Source organism: Leuciscus leuciscus (assembly GCF_965113295.1).
Source record: "Leuciscus leuciscus genome assembly, chromosome: 25".
Classification (NCBI taxonomy): Eukaryota; Metazoa; Chordata; class Actinopteri; order Cypriniformes; family Leuciscidae; genus Leuciscus; species Leuciscus leuciscus.
In genome coordinates this window covers 11,789,222-11,807,888 of record NC_138724.1, presented here as the reverse complement: position 1 = coordinate 11,807,888, position 18,667 = coordinate 11,789,222, and the positions used below count along the sequence as shown (strand labels likewise).

General features: G+C 45.5%; 2 protein-coding genes across 2 annotated transcripts in view; one reads left to right on the top strand and one right to left on the bottom strand.

Annotated features, from left to right (window-relative positions):
• LOC309491120 (dynein light chain roadblock-type 2-like) overlaps nt 1–18,667 on the bottom strand; it is a 196,084-nt gene that overhangs the window by 48,343 nt on the left and 129,074 nt on the right. The window lies entirely within an intron of this gene.
• The window catches only part of osbpl5 (oxysterol binding protein-like 5), a 66,884-nt gene that overhangs the window by 35,808 nt on the left and 12,409 nt on the right, over nt 1–18,667 (top strand). The gene's annotated exons all lie outside the window — the stretch shown is intronic.

Here is an 18,667-nt window from a genome sequence, read left to right as displayed (position 1 = left end):
GACTGTGGTCTGTCTGTCAGGAAGTTTAGCTCCCAGTTACAGAGGGAGGGTGTCAGTCCGAGGGTAAGGAGCTTTTCGGAGAGCCATAGTCATATGACTGTGTTAAATGCTGAGGTGTAATCAATAAATAGCATTCTCACATATGAATTCTTACCCTCCAAATGTGTGAGGGCTGTGTGGATGGCAGTATTAACAGCATCATCAGTGGACGATTTTGGCGATATGCAAATTAAAGTGGGTCCAAAGTGGCTGGGGTTATCCTTTTTATGTAATACATAACTTTACTTTCAAAACACTTCATAACAATTGGTGTGAGTGCAACTGGACAATAATCATTCAGGCAGGTCGCAGTGTTTTTCTTTGGGAGGGGCACAATTGTGGTGGACTAAAAGCAGGTAGGCACCAAGGCCTGAGCGAGGGACAGATTGTAGATGTCTGTAAACACATCAGGCAGTTCCTACAAGCAAACCCTAAGTGCTCGGCTGGGGATGTTATCTGGGCCGGCTGCCTTCTGTAGGTTCGTTCTCTTCAGAGCCATTCGGACTTCCGCTGATGACATGGTGAGTGGCATGTCCAGTGTGCCCTCTAAGTCCAGATAGAGGACTTACATCTTTGCTGATGGCTAATGTTTAGGGCCTCAAATCGAGCATAGAACTCGTTCAGCTTATCTGGGAGTGTAGCATTGTTAATCGTGGCTCCATGGCTCTTCTGTCGGTACTCCGTGATGTGCTGCAAGCCTTTCCACATGCGCCGGGAATCTGCTGTGGGGTAATATCCCTTCAGCGTCAAACTGTAATGTCTCTTGGCCTTTCTGATTGATTTTCAAAGATTGTTACTGCCATTTTTATATTCCTCAATGTCACCTGAGGTAAATGCGGTGGAGCGAGCACGTAACATGGCACCTCGCAGTTGATCCAAGGTTTGTCATTGGGATAGATCTTACAAATTTTTGGGGGAATGATGTTCTCAGTGCATGTGCTGATGTAATCAGATACAGCTGCAGCATACTCCAAGTCCACATTGGCATCCCCTCTTTGAGCAGCAATTTTTTAAACACACCCCAATTTGTACTCCCAAAGCAGTCCTGAAGCAATAACTTCGGTTCTTCATTCCACACTTTAAAAGTTTTACTTATTGGAGGAGTCGTCTGTAGGCTCCATAGAGAAACACTGAGATGGGCACTGTCCAAAGTGTGACCGGGGCACAGCCTTATAAGCATTTTTCACATTGCTGTACACTTGGTCAAGAATGTTATTCTCCCTTGTCGGAATACACACATTCTGATGGTACATATGGAGAACATTCCTGAGGTCGCAATGGTTAAAATCACCAGACACAATGAACACAGAATCTGGGTATACAGTCTCCTGCCTGCTGATGATGCCGTGCATCCAGCGGAATGTAAACAGCCAGCAGGAACACAAAAAAAAAAATATATGAAATAGCCACAGAACAGTGCTTTCCAACAACGCACACATCCTCACACCACATGTTGTTAACATACACGCAGACACCGCCTCCCTCTGGTCTTCCCAGAGTCTGGCACTTTGTCTGAGAGCCAGGTTTCCGTGACAGTAAGAGAACAACGGTCCCTTATCTCACACTGGGTTGTAATTCTGGTTCTCAGCTCGTCCATCTTATTTTCGAGTGAGCAGACATTAGCTAGCAACAGACTAGGTAGCAGTGATCGCGTAGCTCTAGCCTTTAGTCTGGCATGTAACTCGCCTCTCTTACCTCGTCTTCACCTTGGATGCACTGATCATCAGCTACAACACTCACGCGAAGCCGGTGCTGCCGTGTCTTGCCGGCTGGTGTTGGTTGGGTCCAGATGTAATAGAAAGTCACAGTCCAACAGGCGATATTTAAGTTCCCTTTCAAGGGAACTCCCGTTGCGTCGAAAACTGACGCTATGGGAACGCTTTGCGTGATGACGTCTTGAAGCACATGTAAAATCAGTCCAATGGTGTGGCGGAACGTCAGAGGCGGGTGACGTCACGTACCAGGAAGCTATAAAAGCCGGCCCGAAACAGAAAACGAAAGCTTTCTGAGTCTTCAGTTGCGCTCTGTGTTGAATCTGTCCTTGTTATTTGGTGTTGTCTGTCTATATTATATATATATATATATTCAGTATGGCGAGCAAGCAGCAGTTTAGAGTGTGTGTCCATCCCTGCCCGCGTTATTTAACGGGAGGTGATACTCACACTCTTTGTGTTGTTTGTTTGGGTGAGGAGCATGCCCAGTCAGCACTCGAGGGTGGTGACTGTGTGCATTGCGACGCGCTTCCATTGCGCACGCTCCGATCCCGCTTGGCTAGGTTCAATCCCGATCGCGTTCCCCAGGGCTCGGGTCCCGCCGCTGCCGAGGCACGGCGGCAATCACAGACCTGGGGTTCGCAAATGGATCTATCAGTGGATGTTGAGACGGGCTCTGCCTTATCTCAACATCCTTCTGATAGATCCAGTGCCTCTCATCAGGGTGTGGAAGCACGCGCTGCGGTTTCTTCCCCCCCGATGGAGGCACCAATACTGCAATTGTCCAGCTCTGAGGAGTTGGACGTTGTTAGTATTGAAGCTGAGTCTGAGGATTCGCCACCTCAGTCTCACGCTTTTGAGGAATTGCTCGATGTTGTCACGAGAGCAGTTCACAGATTATCTATTGAGTGGCCAGAGGATAGGCAGGACGTTCGTTCGAAAAGTAAGCTCGACGAACGCTTCCTGCCATCTCGTACACAGCCTCCGCGAAGAAGCCTTCCGTTTTTCCCCGATCTCCACACCGAGGTGTCGAAATCGTGGGGAAAACCGGTTTCATACAGAGTGTATGCACCACAAACATCCCACTATTCTTCCATTCACAAATATAAAGAATATGGTTATGGGGAGATGCCGAAGGTGGAAGAGACGCTCGCGAGCTATCTCTCTCCAGCAACGGCATCTTCCCTGAAAGCTCCTTCACTTCCCTCTAAGCCAGTAAAATTCACATCATCTCTGGTTCATAAATCGTATGCAGCCGCTGGTCAAGCTGCAGCGTGTCTGCATACGGTGTCTATTATGCAAGCCTATCAGGCAGAATTATTGGGGGATTTAGAGGAGGGCGGGGGAATTGGTCCTGACACAGTGGCTGAACTACGCAGAGCCACAGATCTGTCTCTCAGGGCCACCAAGGAGACCGCTAAATCAATCGGGCGGTCTATGGCAGCCCTGGTGGCCACTGAGAGGCATCTGTGGCTCAATTTGAGCGATATAAAAGAGAAAGAAAAGCACGTTCTCTTAGATGCTCCGGTTTCCACTGTTGGTTTATTTGGTGATGCAGTAAACAGTGCGGTAGCTAAATCTCAGGAAGCTGCTAAACAGGCAGCTGCATTACAAAAACTTCTCCCCCGCCGTTCTTTCATTGAGGCTGCTGAGCGGGAGCAGCCTCACTCCTCTAAAAAGAGTGCTGAACATCGTGCCACTCAAAAACAGAGTGTGTCCTCTCGTGCTCCCCCACAAAAATCTCGGGGACACGGAGGGCGCTCTCAAACCCAGCAGTCTTCGAGGGGTAAAACGGATCTGCGGACCGTTATTACCGCCAAGAAGGCTGCTGGGAAAAAGTCCTGATGTCTGAGGGCTCAGGACAAATGAGGGTAGTCCCCCCGAAGCAGAGCGGTTAACACCTCTTTTCACGGTGCCCGTCTCTCTTCGGTGCCCTCAGGGGACCGTTCTGCCAACCCTGCCACCTCTGGTGTTACAGGGCGCAGCGGTCTCCGGCGAGCACATATCTCAAGGTCCACCCGGAAACGTAGTGGCCTCGGGATGCCCGCCCCCTCTGAGGAGGGTGCTAGAGCAGTCTGTTTGGTCGTTCCCTGCCGGTGTGCCGTTACAGGGCGACGAACCGACTACTCAACAGCAGGAGAAAAATACGGTGCCGTCTCTCTTCGGTGCCCTCAGGGGACCGTTCTGCCAACCCTGCCGCCTCCGGTGTTACAGGGCGCAGCGGTCTCCGGCGAGCACATATCTCAAGGTCCACCCGGAAACGTAGTGGCCTCAGGATGCCCGCCCCCTCTGAGGAGGGTGCTGGAGCAGTCTGTTTGGTCGTTCCCTGCCGGTGCGCCGTTACAGGGCGACGAACCGACTACTCAACAGCAACAAAATCCAGAAACCAGTCTCGAGAGACTGGTACCTCTAGTAGAATATTTGACAGCGTGGAAGCTACTGTCAAATGTTTCTCGTTGGGTCCTGCAGACCGTGGAAAAAGGGTATTAGATACATTTCTATTAACGCCCACCGCGGTTTATGGGGGTCCTGCCCACAGTGGTGGGCCCCGAGCAGGTTCTGGTTGTGGAACATGAAGTAAACACTCTGTTAGAGAAAGGGGCCATAGAATATGTACCCCCCTCCAACAGGGAAACCGGGTTTTACAGCCGGTACTTCATAGTTCCAAAAAAGGACGGGGGATTGCGTCCCATTTTAGATCTTCGAGTTCTGTACGAGTCAGCCATGCAGCTCAAGTTCAAAATGTTAACCTTGAGACAAATCGTGCCACAGATCAGGTCCGAGGACTGGTTTGTCACGATAGACCTCAAGGACGCATATTTCCATCCGTCCGTGTCATTGGAAGTTCCTGAGGTTTGCTTTCGGGGGCAAAGCATACCAATATCGAGTTCTTCCATTCGGCCTGGCTTTATCACCCCGCACTTTCACCAAATGCGTGGATGCAGCTCTGGCGCCTCTGCGCCTCCGGGGTATTCGCATCACGAACTACATCGACGATTGGTTGATTTAGCTCAGTCGCATTAGATGGCGGTTCAACATCGAGATGTTGTTCTCGCCCATATGAAAGAGTTGGGGTTACGGCTGAACGCCAAGAAGAGTGTGCTTTCTCCATTTTAGAGGACCACTTTTTTAGGCGTGGTTTGGGATTCAGTGTCGATGCAGGCGCGCCTGTCATCGCCACGCTTCGATTCCATCCTGGCAGCTGTGAGAAGTGTAAAGCTAGGCCAGCTACTCACTGTCAAACAGTTCCAGAGACTGTTGGGTCTCATGGCAGCAGCTTCCAACGGGATACCTTTTGGACTGCTGCACATGAGGCCCCTGCAGTGGTGGCTCAGGACCAGAGGGTTTTTCCCCGAGGGGCAACCCATTTCGCACAATCAAGGTCACGCGGTGATGCCTACGTGCCTTGGTTATGTGGAAGAAACCTTGGTTCCTGTCCCAGGGCCCAGTGCTGGGAGCTCCTTGTCGTCGCAAACTGCTAACGACGGATGCTTCCCTCACGGGTTGGGGAGCGATCCTGAGGGTCGCTCATCTCAAGGTCTGTGGGAAGACCATCATCGTTCCTGGCATTCTATAGCCTAGAGATGTTAGCTGTCTTCCGGGCTCTGAGGAGCTTTATCACAGGTCTCAGGGGACACCATGTGTAGTACATACGGACAACACGTCGGTAGTCGCCTATATCAAGGGGGTTTGCGCTGGCATGCCATATCCTCTTGTGGTCCCAGGGGAAGTTGCTGTCACTCAAGGCAGCCTACATCCCCGGGGTCCAGAATATAGGAGCAGACACTCTGTCGAGACAGGGGCCGAGGCCCGGGGAATGGTGGCTCCACCCCCGAGGTGGTGGAGCTGATATGGAAATTATAAGTGGATCTGTTTGCGTCTCGAGAGACGTCTCACTGTCCACTTTGGTTCTCCTTCACGCATCCAGCTCCTCTGGGACTGGATGCTATGGTACAGACGTGGCCGAGGCTACGTCTGTACGCCTTTCCCCCAGTTGCTCTGCTCCCGGGAGTTCTGGAAAGAGTTCGCAGGGACCGGGTTTGCCTGCTTTTTATAGCCCCGCGCTGGCCGGGCAGAGTATGGTTTCCCGATCTTGTGTCCCTCCTCGACGGGCATCCTCTGGAGCTACCCGTCAGGAGGGACCTTCTGTCCCAAGCAGGGGGCTCAATATTTCACCCCCGCCCAGAACTGTGGAACCTGTGGGCTTGGCCTCTGAGGGGGCCCAGCTCATAGAGTCAGGTCTCTCAACCGAGGTTGTTGAGACCATTCTACAGTCCAGAGCTCCCTCCACGAGGAAACTTTATGCCCTGAAGTGGAGAGTATTCACTTCTTGGTGTAGTGACCGTCGGTTGGACCCAGTCCACTGCCCAATTGGTACAGTGCTGGAGTTCCTGCAGGAACGGTTCACTGCAGGTCTGACCCCGTCCACTTTAAAGGTCTATGTGGCGGCCATAGGTGCTTATCACAGTCCTTTGGGTGGAATGTCTGTGGGGAAAGACCCCTTGGTATCTCGTTTCCTTCGTGGCACTTGGAGGTCCTCCTCCCTTTCGAAATCGGACCAGGAGGCGAATAATTTGCTTTGCCCTGTTCGGGCGTTAGACGCGTATGTCCACAGAGCTGCCCTGTGGCGTAAAAGTGACTTTTGCTCCCCTAACAAGGGAGGTCCAGTGTCTAAGCAAAGGATGAGCAAGTGGGTGGTTGAGACTATCTCACTGGCTTATGAGGCGGCTGGACAGCCTTCTCCTTTGGCTGCCCGGTCGCTCTCTACTAGGAGTATGGCGGCCTCTAAGGCCCTTATATCAGGAGTATCGTTACAGGACGTCTGTGATGCGGCAGGCTGGTCCTCACCGCACACCTTCGTCAGGTTCTACTCTCTGGATTTAGACTCTACTCTAGGGTCTCATGTTTTGTCTTCTTAGTGCTGCTCACATGATTACACACAGGACAGACATTTGTAGCTATGGAGGCGTTGGTATAGACGTTCCCATAGCGTCAGTTTTCGACGCAACGGGAGTTCCCTTGAAAGGGAACGCCTCGGTTACGACTGTAACCTCGGTTCCCTGAAGAGGGAACGAGCGTTGCGTCGCCTTGCCATATCTCCTTCATGCCTGTCAGCGCGACTTCAGACTTTACGAAGCTTTCGTTTTCTGTTTCGGGCCGGCTTTTATAGCTTCCTGGTACGTGACGTCACCCGCCTCTGACGTTCCGCCACACCATTGGACTGATTTTACATGTGCTTCAAGACGTCATCACGCAAAGCGTTCCCATAGCGTCAGTTTTCGACGCAACGCTCGTTCCCTCTTCAGGGAACCGAGGTTACAGTCGTAACCGAGGCGTTTGTGGTGTACTTTGCCGATATCCAAAAGTTCTTCCTTACTGTATCTTACTGTTGCATGCATAAACTATGCGTTTAAGACACATAACAACACTAATAGACATTAGTTTACAACCTTAAAACAACAACAAAAGTCCTACAGAGGAGGGTGGTCATGCATAGATGGGTCTTAGAATGAGGATAAAAAGCTGAAGACAGTACAACCCAGAACAAGAGAGAAGTCAGGGAGGAGATGATGGTTGGAACATCCAGGGAGGAGCCCAAAAGAGCCAAAGGGGTGGAGGGCCAAGTTGCAGACAAGGGCCTAGAAGTCCATGGCGAAAGCAGAGCAACAACTGACCAAGGTGGAGGCCGAGGGATGTGGAAGCCCTCGTCCCTCCCATGTAGCTGTAAGGACAACGATTCCAGCTGGAGCCAAGGTAGTAAGGCGTTAAGGGGGAGCCAGCGGAGACAGGACTGAGAAACTGGATAGCATGGGCAGAGGGTTACGAGACGGCCTCCTCTGCTGAAACAGGATAGGCAGAGAGTTCAAAAAATGGTGTCCTTGGCCGATGCAAGACAGGCTGAGAGTTAAAAAATGGCCTCCTTGGCCGAAACAGGACAGGCTAAGAGTTCAAAAACAGCCTTCTTGGCCGAAGAGAGAGGAATTGGGAGTGGCAGGCATTGTGGGAGCATCATAATCCACACTGATATGATGCTTGACGACGAAACAGACTTGGTGCTCAGCTCACCCTCAGCAGCGGGTGTATGGGCAGGACTCCACGTCATGCCCTCATACTCTACAACGATGCCCATTTAGATAGACTGTGTTGCCTGCTCATGCTCCTGGTCAGACCTTTTATTGGGCTCTGGCTCCAAGGCAGAGATAGGCTCAGGCTTCAGCTCTGCCATGGGCTTATTGGCAGGCTCTGGGTCTGCAGGGGAATCAGGCTTACAGTCTATGATGAAGTGTTGTAGTCGAGTCACCAACTGTTGAGTCCGAGTCGAGTCTCGAGTCCCCAGTGTTCGAGTCCGAGTCCAAGTCACCAAAGAAGAGTCAGAGTCGAGTCACCATTACCTGAGTTCGAGTCCGAGTCGAGTCTCCAGTCCCCAGTGTTCGAGTCCGAGTCGAGTCATCAAGGTTGAGTCTGTTATATTTCAAGACTGCCTACATTTCTCCACTCTGGCACCTTTAAAGAGCTGATACAATTGTAAAAGAGGGTCTACATTAAACAAAAATGACACCACTGTGTTAACAAATAAAACTTTTGATTTAAAAAATGTTGAAATAAACTTTAACAATGCTGTAGAAGTGCAGTTTATTAATAGTAAATGTTAACTAATGTAGTTAACTAGTTTAATAAATGTAACAATGCTGTAGAAGTGCAGTTTATTAATAGTAAATGTTAACTAATGTAGTTAACTAGTTTAATAAATGGAACATTATTGTAAAGTGTTACAGATTTGTTATACACCGATTCAGACGTCTCGTGAATTCATTGTTGGACAGATGGACAGTTGTTTTAACTATTCCATCAAAGTGAGTCGGTTCAGATGAGTCATTAGTTCGCGAATCGGACGTGTCATTAATGGACGTGTAGCCTACGGCACGCGTTGTGTGATTATCTGGGCAGTTTAGGACATCGCACAAGATTTGTATCAACACAGAAAACATTTCATCACTGGATAGGTTTTTTCGTTTATTTAAATGGTTGTTTATGTCAGCTGAATGTGCGGAACGCTTTTCAGAGAAGATAAGGCAAACGTTGTTTTTTTTAGAACAATTCACACCCCACGGTAATTCAGGAGAAAAAAATCTCTGAATGCTCCACGTGAAACTTCATTCTTTCGACCTTTTACTATCGTGTCAAATGATTTTAATTAATATGCGCGAGGGAGCAAGACCGCGCTCGTGTTGTTTGAAGATGGTGAGTGCGCGCGCGGCCGGGGCTTTCTCTCTGCTCGTTCTTATATGCGGGAAAAAAGAGATCCCGGCCGGTCTTGGAGGCCGAAACAGGAAAAGTGTAACATCTTAAATCAAAATTGTATAACCTATTTGGTCAGAAACTTCATCCAACATCATTCATTTGATGAATGCTCAAGTCCGATTGTATATATCCTCGAGTCCGAGTCCAAGCACGAGTCATCAGTCCGCGAGTCCAAATCAAGTCCAGAGAATAGAGAATAGAATAGAGTCCATTTTTTTTTTTTTTTTTTGTCATTACTTTTAGTCAAACTGCAGTTACTGACATTAATTTTGGTAGCTATTTTATATGTAGTCTTTATTAAAAATGTCATTATAATTTTTCTCTCTAGGCCAATTCAATTATTCTAAGCTTATGAGAAATTTGAATCAAGGTAACAGGCTGTATTGACATTGCACTCTTTAGCAGTAGCACGTGTGAAATTCTACATATCCCTTTTCCTTAGTTCAGTGGTTCTCCAGTTTTTTAGAGTGCCATACCCCCTTTCTTCCACTTAGACTGCAGTCACACCTTTTCCTAGCCTGACGTCGTCATACTCAGATTCTAGTCAGAATGGGAGTCTGAAACTGCTCCATTGAGCTTTGATTATGGGGCGTGTTTCAACCGAACCAGGAAGGAAAATGCCTCTGCACTCAATTGGATAGACCTATAACCAATCAGAGCAACGGTGTAAGTGACGTATGTTTTTCATTCATGTTTCCGATCGACAAATGTCTTGATCGTGGTTCTCTGTTCCTCTTTTAAAATCAGTGCGCTGTCGATATCTTCTATAACAGATGCGATGGCGGAATCTACACATAATGTTTTATAAACAAAGTTCGAGAGGAGCACGTTCAAATAATCAATCCAATCAACTTGTCATCAAACAATGACCGTCTGGTCTACACTATCAGCATCAGAGGAAGCATATATTTATTCACTTTGTCAACTCACCTAACATTCCTTGACAGTTTTCAGCATCCCTCCACTCACTCTCGGCCTGTTCTTCCACAGCCTGGAATACGGGGGGAGCACTTTGGGTTCGGGCCGAATACCGAGCCCGGAGCCTCTCCTCAAACAGCGCGCCAAATATGCATTTATTCTATCTGACTTATTTGTAAGTGTGAACTCGTGAAATAACAATTCTCCAGCGGCAGTCATCTGTGTTGTAAACGAATTCAACCCAAGCGCTCATTGGTGACGTGGATGATTACGTTGCGTTGCTCATCTGTCCATCATCGTATAAAGCCCGCCCTGACAATTTGATTGGTCCGAACAATTTTTGTTCGGGCATAATAGCTCCTCAACGGAACGAGTCCAGACCGAACTTCCCGACCTAAAAATTTGTGGGCGTGGCTAAGTTCGGCTGGCATCCAGGCTAACCTTTTCCATTAAGGGACAATATTTTCCCCCTTGAATCGATTTTTCCAGTTAATTTTTTACCTTTATAAATACCTTTTATAAAATAAATAATGCTTTAAATAAATAAATAAATGTTATACTTTTGTGATATTTTTAAATTTTAAATATTAAATTAAAATCGCCGGTAGGTGGTGGTAAGTCACTGTCTTTATGGGTGAGTCATCGAGTCATTCATTTATTCAGTAACAAAGCAAGTGGCTGTATTTATGGACGGATCATTGAATCTCACGATTCGTTCAAAGCCACAGATTCGTTCACGAATCACCGCTCTGTGCTGTAGTTCTGCTGTGGCTTTTGTTGCAAAATAGAGCAATGATATAGCCTACTGACAATACTGTTTTAAATGTAGTACATCACTTAATATTATCCTTTTTTTTTTTTTACTGTTGTATAAAATCAATGTCACAGTGGATAATCAGGAAACATAGCATTAATATGATCAACATTAAAAACACTGCTGGATTTCAGCCTGCATTTTGATGAACACAGTCCGACTGAATGACACTTTAGTTTAAGTAGAAAATCTCAAATGAAGATTGCTGAACTCCAGCTTACTTGTCTGTGTTTTCAGATCATCTGCGCTTTTTCAGCAGTGTAGAGAGAACAGAGCAGTGCGACGCGCAACGCGTGTTTTCTTTTAACAGAAAAGCTCTGACTGGGGGTTTAAATGATTGAAATCTGGCAACCGTAAGCATGAACGCTCGTAAAAAACAGTCTGTAATGTGTTGTCTCCTCCTTTATTCAACAAAAACAAGTGTTTTTTAAAAGAAATGTAAACACATTTCAGTCTCGTCTTTTTTCGTCAACGATATTGCATGTGTTGATATAGTCACAGACTAGTTATCGTTTAATGACGTGGGTGTCGTCTCTCATCGTCTTGTCTTAGTCAGGGAAAAAAAAGGTTGTCAACGAACATTTTTCGTCATAGTTTTCATTAACGAAATTAACACTGCTCTTCAGTCTCCCAGATGGTGTAGGGGGATCCCCATTGGGAAAATTCCCAGTCCAAATAATCTTGGAAGGTCCCTCGAGGGCATCTCCGAGCAGGCTTTTGTCTGTTGATTTAGACCTGCCCAGAAAAACATGCAGAGGCTGGCGTCATCATAAGGGACCAGATCTAAACAGATCTCCCTGGGAGAGGAGAAGAAACTGCTGCTAGACCCATTTTTTCTGGTCAGTTCTTCTCTCAGCCATGGGTTGCAAAATGCAGAAAAGTGCAGGATTTATTAAGCAGTGGGTCTCATTCACTACACGTATGTACGCACAAATTTGTGCGTGAAATCTCCGTACAAACGTTTTCATGAACAAATCATGATTCATCAAAACTTGATACTTCATCATACTAAAATCTATTCTAAATTTACGGGAAAAAAATGCTGGAACAACTGAAAACACTCGTACGCAAAAATTATACACTCTTGGTGGCCTTATGAAGATGTTAAGATGACATTTTAAACACACACACACACATACAGTAAAAGAGTAAGAAAAGGTGCGTTAAAATTTTGTTTTGTAGGTCTCCTACAACAGGTTTACATGCATCTAAGGTCAAAAAACGTTTCATTTTCTCACAATATACATTGCACATCACCACATTTTTAAGTGATTCTCAAGCAACTCAACGGATGAATTAGTCTCTCTTTATCCCTCCTTTCCGTGAGCCTACTCTGCTCTGATTGGCCAGATGGCCCAGTCTGTTGTGATAGGTCTGCCGCATACAGCTCGTGTTTCGGAAGCTACATGCCCTTTACCATAACTGAACTACAGCTCAGGAGGCTTCCTAAAGTTCAGCGATTGTACATCAGTATCTGATATTGAATATCAATATCCAATGGGAACTGTATCAATAATGGTGTATACGTTAGCCCAGCACTAACTTGAATGACTGATTTAACAAACGTTTGTAAAACAAATCTTGCTCCATCCTTTATCTTTACACAAAGTAGTATGAATGACAGACAATCTAACACCCGGTAGAAAATATATACATCGATAATTATTCATGCTTACAGGTCTTGATTCTGAGGAGCAAGCTGGTCCAAATAAACTGGGTACTGAACCATCTTTCAAGAGCAAGCATTTTGTGAACTTGTTTTGTACTCTTGCTTTTGAGTAGCTGCTGGAGGTTGTGACTAGAGCACCGGCCAAACTAAATATCGAATGGCCAACAGAAAAGCAGGAACTGGCAACAGAAAAGCAGGAACTGCAAAAGAAAAAACTTGATGAGCAAGGCGCCTTTCACTGTCTTCACGTCAGAGTCTAACTTTCTTTTCCGATCTCCACACAGAGGTGTCGAGATTGTGAAAGATGCCGTTCTTATCCAGATTATCGAGCCCTACTGTTCACACTTTTTCCTCTGTCTTGGGCTCGAAAGAGAAAGGCTATGGGATGAAGCCACGGGTTGAAGAGACATTAGCAGCATATCTCTTATCCGACGCTGTGTCATCCCTTAACCTGTTAGGCTAGAAACAGATACAGTTCATGAACCCTTTGTACTAAAAGCACAAGTACATTTATGCATTTTGGCAGACGCTTTTATCCAAAGCGACTTACATTGCGTTATCCTATACATTTATACATAGGGATGTGCAATCCCCTGGGATCGAACCCACAACCTTGCGTTGTTAACGCAATGCTCTGAGCTACAGGAAAGCTATGTATTTGCAAGCTGACACCTGGCAGTTTATTGTAAATGTAGAATTAATTAAAAATGTACTAAAATAGTTATAAATAGCTTCAAAGTTTTGTAAAGTTATTAGAAATTCATGAAAATAAAATTGAAGTTGGCATTGTATCAATCTAGAAATGCACTGCAGCTAAAGCCACATGTCTGACCATGTTATGTTTAAAATCTGAAGATGATAAGTCTAAAACTCTGTATTTAGTTAAATGTTTTTCAAGATCATGTCATATTACTTTATTTTGATTAGACTCTAAAATGCAAACTGATGTTTATGTAATCTTCTAAGCATCTATTCAGTCTATTGTCTCTATTGTTTTGTGGTGCAAACGAGCTCCATTCAGAGTCAGTCTCTCCTGGACACATTCACACCTCTCCAGCCTGGTTATGGCTCTAAATATTATTTTCTTTTGTCTGCATTATGATTACTAACGACTGGCTATTCACACTGTTTCAATCCCTCATTTCTTTTATCAAAGTTCTCACTTTACATTTGAAACTGTATCAAATGCCCTTCTTGAAAAAACAAACATTTCAGTAAGTATTCCTATTTAAAGAAAAATCCTAAAATAACAGCTTGGTGGCAGGTGCACCTAGGGCTAGCTAGCATGTTAGCTTAGCACACCATCAATACACGACAATTTTTGAGATTAAAACCATGTTTGTGCTCCAAACTTACTTTATAACGCAAGTCAAGTGTTTAAAATAACCTTCTGTGATCTGATTTGGCTTCAGATAAAAAAATCAGACAGAAAATATATAATTTTATAGTATTCTGCACGATGATAGTCTATATCGATTAGCATTACATTATAAATATAATCTATTATTATGAAAATACCTGACATGGCTCGAAAAACACAGTTAAATGCATGTTACAGCGATCTCTGTTAGCTTTGTTTGTGTCAGGGACTTCCTGGAATGTCACATGATTATGACACTTCTTCATGTGTTCCATATGGACTATACTGTGCATAGGGCGCCCTCAGGCTGCTGGTATGGATTGAAAACACAGTACATCAGAGTATCCAGCGCTCATAATGATTACATCGATGCATTTGGGTATAAATTCAATAAATATTATTCCTGTCCATAGAAATCTGATATAAACCTATGAGAATCTATCAATATTTCTCCAAATCTGCACATATTTGAGCTAAAAGCCCTGAGGGACGTTGTTTTGTCAAGTGCTGTCATGATGACTGAGAGCGACTGACGCTCATAATTCATATTAAGGTATCGACTAATTTTTTCATTACATAACTCCTGACACAAATTAAGACATAACTGTCACTATAAGTTTCTCAGAATACAATAGTGGTCTCATACTGAAACTTGAGTCTTATATATTTTTAATGATGTATAGTTTGTCAAGGTAATAACATTAAATCTGATAGTAACTTAAAAAAAAAAAAAACGCTTCAGTGTGTCGGCACACTGGCAAAGGTTAACAGGTTAAGACACTGACGATGCCCACCAAACCCTGTCGTACAACATCTGTATTGGTGGGCAAGGCATATATGGTGGCGGGTAGGACTGAACGATTTTGGAAAATAAACTAATTGCGTTTTCTTTTTTACCAGTATTGCGATTATTGACTATTGTCAACCCCGAGCAAGGTCGGGTGATGGAATAGGAGGTCTTTTAGCAAAGGAGGCAATAGAGTGTGTTCCTCCTCACAAAAGGGAAGCTGGGTTCTACAGCCGGCACTTCATAGTTCCCAAAAAGGATGGGGGGTTGCGACCCATTATAGATCTCAGGGTAGTGAATCGTTCTCTGAGGAGATTCAGGTTCAAGATGTTAACTATCTCTATCATTGTGAATAAAATCAGATCCGAGGACTGGTTTGTCACAGTACATCTCAAGGACATGTACTTCCATAGATCCATCCTTCCTCAACACAGGAAGTTCCGGAGGTTCGCTTTTAGGGGAAAAAACATACCAATATCGGGTTCTTTCCATTCGGTCAAGCTTTATCCCCTCGCACCTTCACAAAGTGTATGGATGCTGCTCTAGCTCCATTGAAGCTTCAGGGCATTCGAATAATCAGTTATATCAACGACTGGCTCATCCTAGCTCAGTTGGAGGAGATGGCGGTTCGGCATCTAGATGCCGTTCTTCGTCAACTAAAGTGCTTGGGGTTGAGACTCAATGTCATGAAGAGTTCACTCTGCAGAGAACTACATTCCTGGGGGTAGTATGGGACTCAGTTACGTCGTGGGCACAGTTGTCTCCTGCTTGAATTAAGATGATCTTGACTACAGTCACCAACATCAAGCTAGGTCAAGCCATCACTGTCAAACACTTTCAGAGAGTACTGGGGCTTCTGGTGGCAGCGTCTAACATAATACCTTTTGGCCTGCTGTACATGAGACCCCTACTGTGGGAGCGCCGTGTCAGCGGAAAACCATGACTACGGATGCATCCTTCACGGGCTGGGGAGCGGTCATGGAGGGCTGCTTTACCATAGGTCTATGGAGGGACCATCATCTTTCATGGCACATCAATTGCCTGAAGATGTTGGCTGTGTTTCTGGCTCTGAGACATTTCCTGCCGGACCTCAGAGGCCATCATGTTCTAGTTTGAAAGACAATACGTTGGTGGTCTCTTATATAAATCAGCAGGGGGGCCTGAGGTCGCACCCTCTGTACAGACTGGCACATCTGGTTCTCCTATGGTCCCAGGGCAAACTACTCTCACTCAGTGCAATGTTCATTCCCGGGGACGGAAATGTGGGGGCAAACATCCTGTCGAGGCAGATTCCAATCAGGAGGGTCCTTCTATCTCAAGCTGAGGGCTCAATACACCACCCCTCGGCCAGAGCTGTGGAAGCTATGGGTCTGCCCCCTGAGGGGGACCAATTCGTAAGTGCTGGTCTCTCAACCGAGACCATCTTAAACTCTAGAGCTCCCTCCACAAGGAAACTTTATGCCTTAAAGTGGAAAATCTTTGTTTTATGGTGCAGAGAACGCCAGCTTGACCCAGTTAACTGCCCAGTAGCTTCAGTGCTGAAGTTCCTCCAAAGTCATTACTTTGATGGGCTTTCCCCGTCCACACTGAAGGTCTGTGTGGCGGCCATAGCTGCCTTCCACACGCCTTTAAGCAATGGTCCTATGGGGAGGCACCAACTAATTGTTTGTTTCCTTCGTGGTGCTCGGAGGATGAGGCATGTCGTCTACGCCAGGGTTCCTGTTTTGGACCTGGCAGTGGTTCTTGAAGGGTTATCCCTGGCACCCTTCGAATCCACTGATGAGGTTTCGGAAAAGTTTCTCTCTTTCAAAGTGGGCTTCCTGCTAGCTATTATTTTCCTCGAGAGTTGGAGACCTGCAGGCGCTATCTGTTGCTCCCTCTAGCCTCAAGTTCGCTCCTGGAAGAGTAAAGGCCATTCTCCGATCAGGAAAAGCTATATCTAATATGCCCTGTCTGGACCTTGGAGGCCTATGTACGTAGGTCCTCGTGCTGGAGGAAGTCGGACCAGCTACTTGTTTGTTTTGGGTCACTTAAGAAGGGTTTCCCTGCTTCTAAGCATACCATTAGATGGTGGATTGTGGAGACTATTTATTCAGCGTTTGAGGCGTGCAGTCTTCCTTCGCCTCTCCTTATAAGAGCCCACTCGACTAGAGAACTGGCATCCTCCAAAGCCCTGCTATCGGGGGTTTCCCTTCAAGAGGTCTGTAATGCTGCTGGCTGGGCTTTCCCACACACTTTCATAAGTAATACAGCCTGGATCTGCCCTCCACGGCGGTTTCTCAAGTCCCTACGTTCTGAGTTGTGCCAGACAAGCTTCACACCAGGACAGGCACTAGTCATTGTAGTGCAGTGGGTATTTCGTTCCCCAAAGTGTCGACTTCGACGCAGCGCGAGTTCCCTCGAAAGGGAACGTCTCGGGTTACGATGGTAACAGTACAACGGTGACGAGACACTGCGTCCCTATGCCACACCTCCTGAGTGCCTGAGAACGACTTGTTTCAACCTATTAGAAGCTAACACAGTAGCTGCGTTTACATGGACAGTTATAATTGGATTGACAGCTCAATCGGACTAAAAAACCTTCATGTAAACACCTTAAGCGATCCGATTGAACTCGATCCGAATGAAATTTCGAATGAAAATAAATGTAATATATTTATTCCTTTTGTAATCCGATCGAGAGAACATGTAAACACTTGATCGGATTGAAAACCAAAACTGAAAGGACTGCGCATGTGCAATGACGTTAAATAGCGTAATGATGTATGATGCGCGGAACGAGCTGGTCTTCCTGTTTAATAAAGTGACATATAAATAAGTGTCCCGTCATTCTAAAATTCTCATTTCACTCAGCATCTGTAAAGTGAAGCAGGACAACATCCCACCAGTCCACAGACGACTGGTTTTGGCCACGGGGAGGGGCATTTTTACTGCGTGATCAATATAAGCAGCACGGCAAAATGGTTAATATGCTCATTGCTCAAATCATGACTAGAGATGGATTAATATTACGTCTGCTGTTTAAAACAAATAAAGAACCAATAGAAGAGAATAGTTATGCGCGAACAGCAGGAAACTCTGTATATTTGTGCAGTGTGCGCATGTCAAAAAATCTATTCCGATTTGAAACTTGTGGCACATCAACCCGATTACTTTATTTATCGTTCATGTAAACACCGTGTTCGGATTCATCAATCGTATTGATTTCCTTCCGATTGGACCAAAAGGTGTCCATGTAAACGTAGCTAGTGTTGTCCCTTCTTAGGGAACAAGGGTTACAGTCATAACCCAAGATGTTTTTAGTGTGTTGGTTTTCTGATCTGGTTTTGATTAGTTTTTTAGCGTGTTGCTATGCAGTTGGTAAGTCTGTCTGGTTTTGCAAACATCATTAGTTTATGATGTGATCAAATAAAAAAATGAATGTGTTATAAATTTGATTGATTTCCACGAAACACAATTTTATTATTCGTTATATTATTTTTACACCTTCATTCATTTAATTTAAATACACATATTTTAAATCCTATAATGCTATCATTCAAAATAAGTAGCTGAAACACATGACATGAGATATCACCAAACATTAATAATTCATTTATGTTCTCCACAAAATAATCAAATAAGATTCAAAGTGTGTTTAAATTACATAGGTGTTTGCATACCTGAGAGGAAGAGAAATAGTAGACGTTGTTTGCCAGTGACATGCTTGAGCTGGCAATCATTTATTCCAAACCCTGCCTCTTTCTGGCCACTTTGAAGCTCTCGTCCAATCAACTGTGCCCTAAAGGTTTACGTGAAAGGCAGAGGAGCAGGAAGAGATGAGGAGAATGTAAACTCAACACCACCATCGGCACAAACAAACACACTCGTACAAGCGCGTGCACGCATCAGAGAAGCTGCTAGGCTGGAAAAACAGCTTTGGAAAACACATTACTGCGGAGCTTTCCTATGCAAACACCAGTCGAAACAGGAACTATAGTGGGAAATCTCTGTGTTTTGACTGTAAATTGAGGCCATTTCTGTGTTTGGTCATTTTGATTTACCAATCTTTGGAGTTTCAGGAATA